The sequence below is a fragment of the Pectinophora gossypiella genome, chromosome 11 (assembly GCF_024362695.1).
Source record: "Pectinophora gossypiella chromosome 11, ilPecGoss1.1, whole genome shotgun sequence".
In the NCBI taxonomy this organism is placed as follows: domain Eukaryota; kingdom Metazoa; phylum Arthropoda; class Insecta; order Lepidoptera; family Gelechiidae; genus Pectinophora; species Pectinophora gossypiella.
The window spans coordinates 5,730,534-5,740,907 of NC_065414.1; the positions used below are offsets into that span (position 1 = coordinate 5,730,534).

Below are 10,374 nucleotides of genomic sequence, written 5' to 3' on the forward strand. Positions count from 1 at the left end.
ACGAATATGATAAAATTTTTGCCACAACAATGTAAAAAGCCAGAAGCAAAATTGCCTTTAAAATTTTAATATAGTTCCCGAAAGAAGTGGTAGTTTCGCAAAACTTTAAGTGGGTGCTCGTCGACAATGCATTTTGTACATGAAACTTGAATATAACTGAGGGCAACTTTGAATATCCAGAGCAAACTGTAATGCTTGCTCCATTTTCAATTTAAAAATCTATATGTAAAAGTTATCATCTTTTACTTTGATATTAAAGTTAGTAATATATCCGGATTACAGGAAAAGCTTTTCTTTACTAAATGGGACACATTTTGACTGTTAACCTATGTGTCTATAAGCTTCCGTGTATACGATTATTTGATTAGATCTTCTCTTCTATCGTATGGGTTGATGAGGTTGGTACTCCACCTCATCAACCCTGGTGTTAGGGTTTCTATTGAGCCGCCAGAGGCCCCTGACATAGCTCATGAAACGACTACTTACTTACATACATCAGTAACCACTGGACCACGGAGGCCGTTATTAAAATTTGATTAGATAATGGATTGATAGGTACTCGATTTAGAAGGCGATCAACTGCTTATATTTCCGGGAATGTCAATATTTATCTGAGTAATTGGTATAAACAGTGACAGCAAATTGTCTTCTGATTACTTGTGGCTCGGCCCACCGTATTAGGGACTCCGGCTGTGAGTTTATATAATTATTATAATCCACCACACATAAATGAATTTATAAAAAAAACACGTAGTGTCGTCCATATTCGCTGTCTAAACAGGCGCGTGCCGGTTTGTTTGCCGCGAACAAACAGAGTCCTCTGCCATATTTACATAGGGCTTAGCCGTCTCCAGGTGTTGCTGTTTACTGTGCGCGTACTGTGATTTGTGTGGCTTGTACTGTGACGTCACGCGATACACTTGACTTATGTCTGGACTGTTGTGTTCTAAAATCGAATTTGAATTTTCAATTCTAAGATTCTGGGCGTGGTAAAATCGAATTTACTATGCTCATGTGATAATTGTGGCTTATACTGTTACGTCACTACACCCTTCACTAATGTCTAGATTGATGTATTCTAAAATTGAATTCGAATTCTGTGCGTGCAAAATGGAATTAAAATTATAATTTATTTTCATGATTATTTAATTTCAATTAATAATATTATTTATTACAAAAAAGAAATATAAATAAAGCACGTATTTATAATTGAGAAGTTTTAATGAATTTAATTTGCAATAAATATTCGGATCAGCTGATTTTTTATAAATTATTCAATTTCGTGCCATGTTTGAGTTCCTTTTTTTTGGCGTGACTTATTGTAACAATAGAATAAGATTGTAAAAATACTAACACCTATGGATTGTAATGTCTGAAAATAAATCTTTATTATTATTATTGTAGATTTGCCGCAGATGGCATTAACTACTTGGCCGGACAAATGGGAAGCGCTGAGGGCTCTCACCCGGTCCAAATTAAAGACAACAAGCCAGAGGGTGCCCAGTTGGGCGCGAACCTCGGCTCAGGGCTTCGTCTAAGAGGATAATGTTTGAGTTCCGTAATCGATCGATTTGTATAAAAAGCAATTTTGTTTTTTATCACTGGTAGGATGACCAACTTACAGCACAGTGGGGAGTTTTCCTCTTAGTTCATTATCAATATACAGAAATGGCGTTGATATCACTTTAAGAAAAAAATTGGGTAGTAACGGAAAAATTACGAAATTCTTATCACTAAGCAAAGACAGATCTTAAAGTGACGAAAAGCGTTTTCTTTTTTCAAATTACTTATTTATCAATTTTAATAAAGAAAAATTTTATAATAAGTGCGACAATTTGTGACGTTTTTCTGTGACGTATCAGGTTGCACACAAATTCCATAGTAATTTCGTATTTTGACGTCTATTAAATAGTGATTTGGTTAGTTAGGAACTAGCCTATTATTTAACGTTCCCATATTCAAGAACATACATAGTAGTAAGATATAGCCTTTTGAAATCCAAACCCCACTGATTAACAATTGTTGTTGTGAATAAATCTCGGCCGCGAGAGGGTATATTTAGCAATGTTAAACTATCTACTAAATCAGATATAAGTAGTATTTCTTTTCTTAATAACATATTACGTAAATCGTAGCGTTTTCATTTATTTGCTTGAATAAACTTCCAAAAGTGATTTGATCGCCATTTCTTCTTATTGAAAGAATTCAAATTACTTACTATACCTTCTGGAAAGTTCCTTATTCTCTATTACTCTGTTAAAGCACTAAACCTAAAGTGCTCACTATCGACGCTAAAACACTACACAATTTTGACCCGAAAATATATTTCATCTAAAAAAATATTAAGTGTCACGTGTAGTTTCACGTATACGATGTAAAATAACTCCTGAAATTAAATGCATGCGTTGACTTTTACGATCCCTGTGGGACCGGAAAGTCATTCCGCTTATACCGCTATCCTAGTGACGCTCGGATCACTTAAAAAGTAGCAATCCGTGGAGCTAGTATGTAACTGTTATTAAGTATTCAATAATGATTTAACCTGTTTGGTTGTGACCACGGCTGTGTCCTAAACACTATTCAGAAGAACTTAGGAAAGGTATTTTTTTATTTTTTTAAACTTTTATTATCTTGCCATTTCATTTGTATTAGGTTGACTGACCAATGACATAAAACTTTAGTTACTGCTTTTCATTTCTTGCGTATCGTATCAGTCAACAAAAAAAATCACCACCAATACTGGATTTACCAAGCATTTTCTTTTGTGAAACTCCGAGCAGTAAAGATATCTTAAGATACACAAATAGCTTACAATTATAGGTCCCACTGATGGACCTAGCCCCCCGCCCCCCCAAATAAAAGGGAGGGGAATTAGCAGAAGGGCCATGTAAAAACGAGATAACACTAGGCAGATGATCATAATGTAAATATTATACCTGTTATTTATGCCAGTGACAAATTCACAACACTTGTCCACAACCACGGTCGCACCGCTCTTATTCCGTAGGTGTTTTTTCGGTGAGCTGAATTTTGATAGTTAATTATACAGGCTCTCCTCTCCATTGTAACAAGAAAATTAAATAACCGTGATCGTGTTTGCCAATTTATAACGTTTACTGACACCGGGTTTCAGGGTCTAATAACACTGAAAACATAAAACAAAATACCATCGGGTTCGTAATCTGTGGGCGGACCACAATTTTGCCATATCCGTGATAGCCCTGTTCGGATTTTTTTAGAAATAAAACGGTTTTGTTGATTAGATATAAAACATATATGAAGCAGTCGATACCGAACAAAAACATGTAAGTAAATAATGTTTTTGAAACATTTTCGCAAAAAATGGCTGCAATGAAAGCGCTCACTAATTAAAATGGCCCCGACTCGCGTAGGACTTATTGGCAAATGAAAGCAATTATTGTTGAGATTACCGCGCGTTTCATCAAAGAACTAATTAAGGCCATTGACCGTAACACGTGGCCTTTTCTTTCCATTTCTCTCATTTCTGGGTGTTTCTTGAAAACTACGGAATTGCTCTAAGAAAATTATTGCAATAAGAACTAATTAACAACCAACATTAAACGAAGCAAAACATTGTAAAATTAATTTAATGATATTTTAAATTGAAAATATTTTGTTTCTTTGTTTTGTAAAATTTCGTTCACAATTAAAATTATTTGAATAAAGAAATGGGCACCAAAGTCCAAAGTGATTTGATTTTAGTTTATTTTTACTGAAATTAATTATGTTGATTTGAATGTAAAGAGTGGTTACAATAATAAATATATTATATATGTCGTATCAGTGGGGTCGGGTCGCGTAACATCATCATCAGAATGGAGGGTGGGCGTTAGAAGACAATAATGGCCGTCATCAGTATCACAATCATTTTATTTACTTCCACATAGTTTTTGTATCACGATTAAATAAAGTCACAGCATAAGGTACACACTCACGGCAACGTCACGGTATTGGTAACGGTTATACAGTCTCTCGTAATCTAGCGCGCTTAAGGACGTTAGCGCGAAGGGGCCCTCCACCACCCATGGTTCCAACATTCGGACCGAATCATCGGGACATGTGAACGTACTTGCTAGGTGCTCTTTTCCGATCACACTTTCTTGACGTCCCTACAAGTTATAGGTGAGCGACTATAGCACTCCTCGTAATTATTCGACACGTCCGCTCATGACGATGGTTCGCGGTAGACTGCCCGACTATAACGGCAGTGCACGTCCGCTCGACACGACGACTCTGTAGTGACTCCGTCGACTTCACTCAGCTCTGGCCGTACGCCACCTGCCGTCGGAGCGATGCAACTTCATAACGGAAGTGATGTAACTTCATTTTATTTTCCGATTTGATCAATTTCTCTTCTTAATTCATAACTATCGCCGACACGGCCATCCTGCGTGACACACGTCCTCGTGTGTTAATCTGAAACAATATACCACAGCACAGTATCCAAGTTCGCTCGGTCATTCCTGACCTGACATGAGACTCTATAAAGGACTCGTCCGAGCTCTATTTGTGACTCTACATGAGCTCTACTTGTGACTCTATATGAGCTCTACTTGTGACTCTACATGAGCTCTACTTGTGACTCTACATGAGCTCTACTTGTGACTCTACATGAGCTCTACTTGTGACTCTACATGAGCTCTACTTGTGACTCTACATGAGCTCTACTTGTGACTCTACATGAGCTCTACTTGTGACTCTACATGAGCTCTACTTGTGACTCTACATGAGCTCTACTTGTGACTCTACATGAGCTCTACTTGTGACTCTACATGAGCTCTACTTGTGACTCTACATGAGCTCTACTTGTGACTCTACATGAGCTCTACTTGCGACTCTACATGAGCTCTACTTGCGACTCTACATGAGACTTCAGTACACATATCCATCAAGTGGATTTCCCGTGTGCATCACCACACAGAGTAAACAATTTGAAAGAATGCCTCAATCAACATCAACAACAACAATGATCAAAAGAACAAAAAATATCTTAGACTGTTCATTCTACACACACATACACGGGCACATAAATACTCGGTGATAAGTCAACATTGGCAACCATTTGCCACTTTCATAACAGACCATCATTGGTCAACTCAACAAGGTAATCATATACCACTAAAACCAGGTCCCCATGGACCTAAACAATCACCACACCTCCAGTCGCACACCGCGCCCTGAACAGCCTCTAACGGGACTGCAGTTACGACTACGCTGGAGCCACAGTGCACCTTAATACTCGGTGATAACATTGGCAACCATTTGCCACTTTCATAACAGACCATCATTGGTCATTTCCACAAGGTAATCATATACCACTAAAACCAGGTCCCCATGGACCTACACACTCACCACACCTCCAGTCGCACACCGCGCCCTGAACAGCCTCTAACGGGACTGCAGTTACGACTACGCTGGAAATGCAGCACAACAACAAAAGAGAAAATAACAATACCAAAGTATGTGTGCCGTGTAACATCTTATTCACTCTCTAAATCAGTAACATTTAACTCAGAAGGCAATTCGCTTCGAGGCATTTTTTCCAAGTCTATTTCACTTAATCATAATCCAATTCATTTTACTTCATAATGTTTACTTCACTTCATTACGATTTCTAATTTAACTAAAGTTAACTAAAGAGAACTTTCTGCACTATATTCATTTGTATCTTATTAAAACTTCCCATCTTTCAAATCAGGTAAAACAGATACGACTCACCAGGCCTTATAAGAATTTCCAATAAAAGATCAACCACTGGTCTTGTGACATGGTTTAGGTCTTCAACAGCACCAGTGCAGCAAGTCCGGCTGGTATACAACGCGCTGCCATGATGTCGTCACTTTACACGGCTACGGCTCAGCCCGCGCCATTTTCTTCCCCGCTAGCAATCCACCAATTGCCGAACCAAGTTATGACATGAAACAAAAGAATTCACTGTATTATCGTATTCACATGATTTTCTTTCAATCAGTTTAAAAAGATTTCAATAAAGAACGTTGAATATTGAAACATTTGATGAATGACGGTAGATAACAAAACACGTTATTTAACGAGACTCAATTATCATGTCATGATTAATTTCTTTTTGCTTGGAGTGAGAAAATACAACTTTGATCACGCGGGTTAAGCGTGTCTACACCAATTCGAAATATTTTTAGACCAAAATACAAAGATTTTACGATGATGAAAACAGATTGGAAAACGCGGTGTGATTGACACGGATTGACACAATATGTCTCGTCAATTTTCTTTTTAAACAAAGGGAAATAGTAATTTCCAAGTTAATTTTAAATCAATTTCCTCATTATTAGAAACGGAAATTCACCCAGCAATGAAGTCAATAACAATAAGGTTCCAGTATGAAAACGACTCACCGTAATAACAGTTTCCAAGTTAAGGTACCATAATTTCCAAACACGACTGCACACAGTATGGAAATATTGTGATGTTCGCGCCATCATATCTTACGGCATGTAGTGATGCCGATCATTAACAAGGTCCAGGTCACTTCAAATTCAGGTCCATCTTCAATGGACACTACATCTTCATCACGTGGTCACACGAATGTGATATTCATCATAATCTTCTTCTGATTGTGATAATCGAAACTTGCATTGTCTTGTTGTGAACGTCACATCACGTTGTCTTCATCCAAGTCCACTAATCCCACTTCTGATGTCATATCAGTGGGGTCGGGTCGCGTAACATCATCATCAGAATGGAGGGTGGGCGTTAGAAGACAATAATGGCCGTCATCAGTATCACAATCATTTTATTTACTTCCACATAGTTTTTGTATCACGATTAAATAAAGTCACAGCATAAGGTACACACTCACGGCAACGTCACGGTATTGGTAACGGTTATACAGTCTCTCGTAATCTAGCGCGCTTAAGGACGTTAGCGCGAAGGGGCCCTCCACCACCCATGGTTCCAACATTCGGACCGAATCATCGGGACATGTGAACGTACTTGCTAGGTGCTCTTTTCCGATCACACTTTCTTGACGTCCCTACAAGTTATAGGTGAGCGACTATAGCACTCCTCGTAATTATTCGACACGTCCGCTCATGACGATGGTTCGCGGTAGACTGCCCGACTATAACGGCAGTGCACGTCCGCTCGACACGACGACTCTGTAGTGACTCCGTCGACTTCACTCAGCTCTGGCCGTACGCCACCTGCCGTCGGAGCGATGCAACTTCATAACGGAAGTGATGTAACTTCATTTTATTTTCCGATTTGATCAATTTCTCTTCTTAATTCATAACTATCGCCGACATATATTTCTTATCTTACTCTGGTTAAAATATTATCTATTATCGGTTTTCACTACACAGTATTTTAGTAGAACAATATTTCCGTGTAACCAACATGTAAAGTCTTTAATTCTCTTTAAGTCTTAATTCTCAAGTCTTTAATTATCAAAAAGTTTTTAATTATAGTTACATCTCTTTCAATCATTGACCAATGGCTTAAATTAGCTTCAAAAAGTTTTTCGATTCTGCTCCACACCATCTAAATCCCCTGGTAGTTGCGGCTTCAGAATACGTCCCGCTTAGGGACGGTACTGAAAAGTATCGGCGCCCGAAGGACGTACCCAATATACGATTCCGACGACCCGATTACTCTAGCCATAGAGGCCACCAATCAGCTTGCTCATTAATTCTTTCAAGTATTATACTCTCAGATACCCTGAGCCGAATTCGCACCCAACTGGGCACCCTCAGGCCTGTTGTCTTAAATTTTGTGCCGGGTGCGCGCTCCCCATTTGTCCGGCCAAGTAGTTAATGCTATTTTCGGCAAATCCACAATAAGTCCCGTCGAATAAGTTTCATATCTAATATATATTATTCATATATTAAATTGAAAGCTATTTCCAAGCAGTAGAAAACCCGACACCAATCTTTAAATTGCAAGTTGCATCAAAAGGACTATAATTACACAAATCCTTGAAGTAGTAGAAAACCGGGGAACCCATCTAGGTAATCCCAAATGAAATTTCTTTGTCCCGGCACTAATCTGTGTGCAACAAAGGAGTTTTAAAATATTATTAATGTTCTAGGTCGGTTAGGGCTTAGTATTGTCTAGGCCGCCATGATTTATGTGAGCACACTGACAGGTCCGTTTTTAGGCTTTTACTTTAATGTCTTCCGTGAGATTTTTGTTACGATTTTTATTTATTTAAGTATGGACACACACACACACACACTTAAACACAAATACACACTGTTGGCTTTACCATTACAGACGACGATACGGCTCACCCTCTATCACATAACAAAAGATATATCGATGTCGTGTGGGTACTTAGTACTTGCTTCATCTAGCAAAGGATGTACCTCAGACTACCCCAGTTGGCATATAGTGGCGAGCTTATGTTATATTGTGTTATGGGCATACAATTTTCTTAAATTTTCTTCTAGTATGTATTGTCATAATGACCTACAAATATCTCAATCAAGTCTTACCGTGTGTCAGCTAACGCGTAAGTAAAAGCGAGACAAACAGTCTGTGTACACTCCCTTATTCATTTAATAATAATAATAAAATTCTTTATTACTCAAACTAAGTACAATTTAAACAGTTAACAGCGAGCCCTGCCTAGGGCTCAATGAGATAAAATATCCTTAAAAAAATAAACTAAACAACTACAACTACTTTTTCGCTTAAAGTTAATAAAATTATACATCAAGTCCGGTGGAAACTTAACTTACTAGTAGAATAATACAGTTAAACATTTACTTACGGCCATTTAGACTAAAGCGAAATCCAGCGGGGGTGAGGTAAAACTAGCTCGGCGCCGATACGAAATTGGTGCGGGGCGGAGAATGTCCGTTCTATACGTAGTATTATTCATTGCTCTATAACTCCAGAATATAGAAAATTAACCAAGTAGGAGGCTCTCAGCGGAAAAGAAATTACTTGTACTTACTTATTAAAATGGAAACCAAACCCTGGTAAGCCGTACCTATTCATTAGGTATAATATGACCGAAAGAAAACTTGATTTATTACCTTGGCCACTATTAAACATGAGATCTCGTTTGTTTTGTTTTTTGATTTGTTATATTAAAGAATAAACAAAATTGAATTATAACTATTTATATTCTAGCAATAATTTAGGTTCCGTATCAAAACGGTAAAAAGGAACCCTTATGATGAGAGTATTTTTGATAGAGAGCAAATCATAGCAGCTGATGCATGTCTGTGTATTTATTTTATAATATATAAATTTTAATCTGTTCTTCAGCAGAATCCTGTGTTGTTTGTCGCATGCAACCTGAGCGGTGGGCACGGATCGTCACTAGTGATGTTCCGAATATCCGTATCCGTATCCGCGGATATCCGAGATAAAAGAAAAATTCGTATCCGTATCCGTGTCCGTTACTTTTCACGCGGATCTTTTACTGAACTTTTTCAGGTGATTAAGTAGAATTATTAAATAAAAAACTATAAAATTCCATTCAGATTGTTTTACCATAACCAAAACAAAAGTACTACCCGCGCAATGCAAGTTAAAACGTGTCCTGCCTGACGTTGCGGCGAGCGAAGACGTCAACTATCGTTTCAAGGTCGCGGGCGCCGACACCAATAGAATAATATCAAATAAGAAAATAAAGATCCGTATCCGTATCCGTATCCGCGGATCTTTACACTAAATATCCGTATTCAGATCCGTATCCACGGATATACATTTTTAACGATCCGGCACATCACTAATCGTCACGCATTGGGTGCCTCATGACGGGTACAGGCATCGTGTTAGACAAAGATGGCGCGACGACTTGCACGCTTTTCGCAGGGACTGGCCGGAGTGAGCACAGGACCGCGAAAAATGTAAGAAGGTCTTTGCCCAGCACTGGGATCCTGTAGGCTAGATTAGATTAGGATCTGTTCTTAAGGGTTACTCCATACAAAAATCTCATTCTTACCGTATTTTGCCTTCAAGCGTATGTGCGAGCGAGACGGAACGTCTGCGCGCTCTCCACTTAACTCTTTAGCGTCTTACGGTCATTTAGACATAGAGCTGGAGGGGGTGAGGTAAATATAGCTCGGCGTCGGTACGAATTGGCGCGGGTGGAGGACAATTACCGTTCTATACGTAGTATTTATTCTTTATTCTATGCTGACAGTGCACTAATCACCGTCTTCAGGAGCTTGTTCCGCGAGCTTACAACGCGGTACCCACACAGACAAACAAATGTCAACTTCGTAATATCCTCCTTTACAGGGGGTTACATCTCTACATTGTGATGTTCGTCTCCCCAGCACGCCCCTGACAAACCAATAAAAGCCTAACATCTCCTATAAGCCTCCGAACAAAAGCCTCAAATAAACTTGTCGAGCCGTA

General features: G+C 38.7%; 1 long non-coding RNA gene across 1 annotated transcript; it reads right to left on the reverse strand.

The window, feature by feature from the left end:
* Positions 1–3,873: 3,873 nt before the first annotated feature.
* On the reverse strand, positions 3,874–5,485 carry LOC126371011 (uncharacterized). Its single transcript, XR_007566935.1, has 2 exons — positions 5,379–5,485; positions 3,874–5,178 (listed from the first exon to the last, which is right to left on the reverse strand). It is a non-coding gene; the product is annotated as an uncharacterized LOC126371011 (long non-coding RNA).
* Between the last annotated feature and the right edge of the window lie 4,889 nt (positions 5,486–10,374).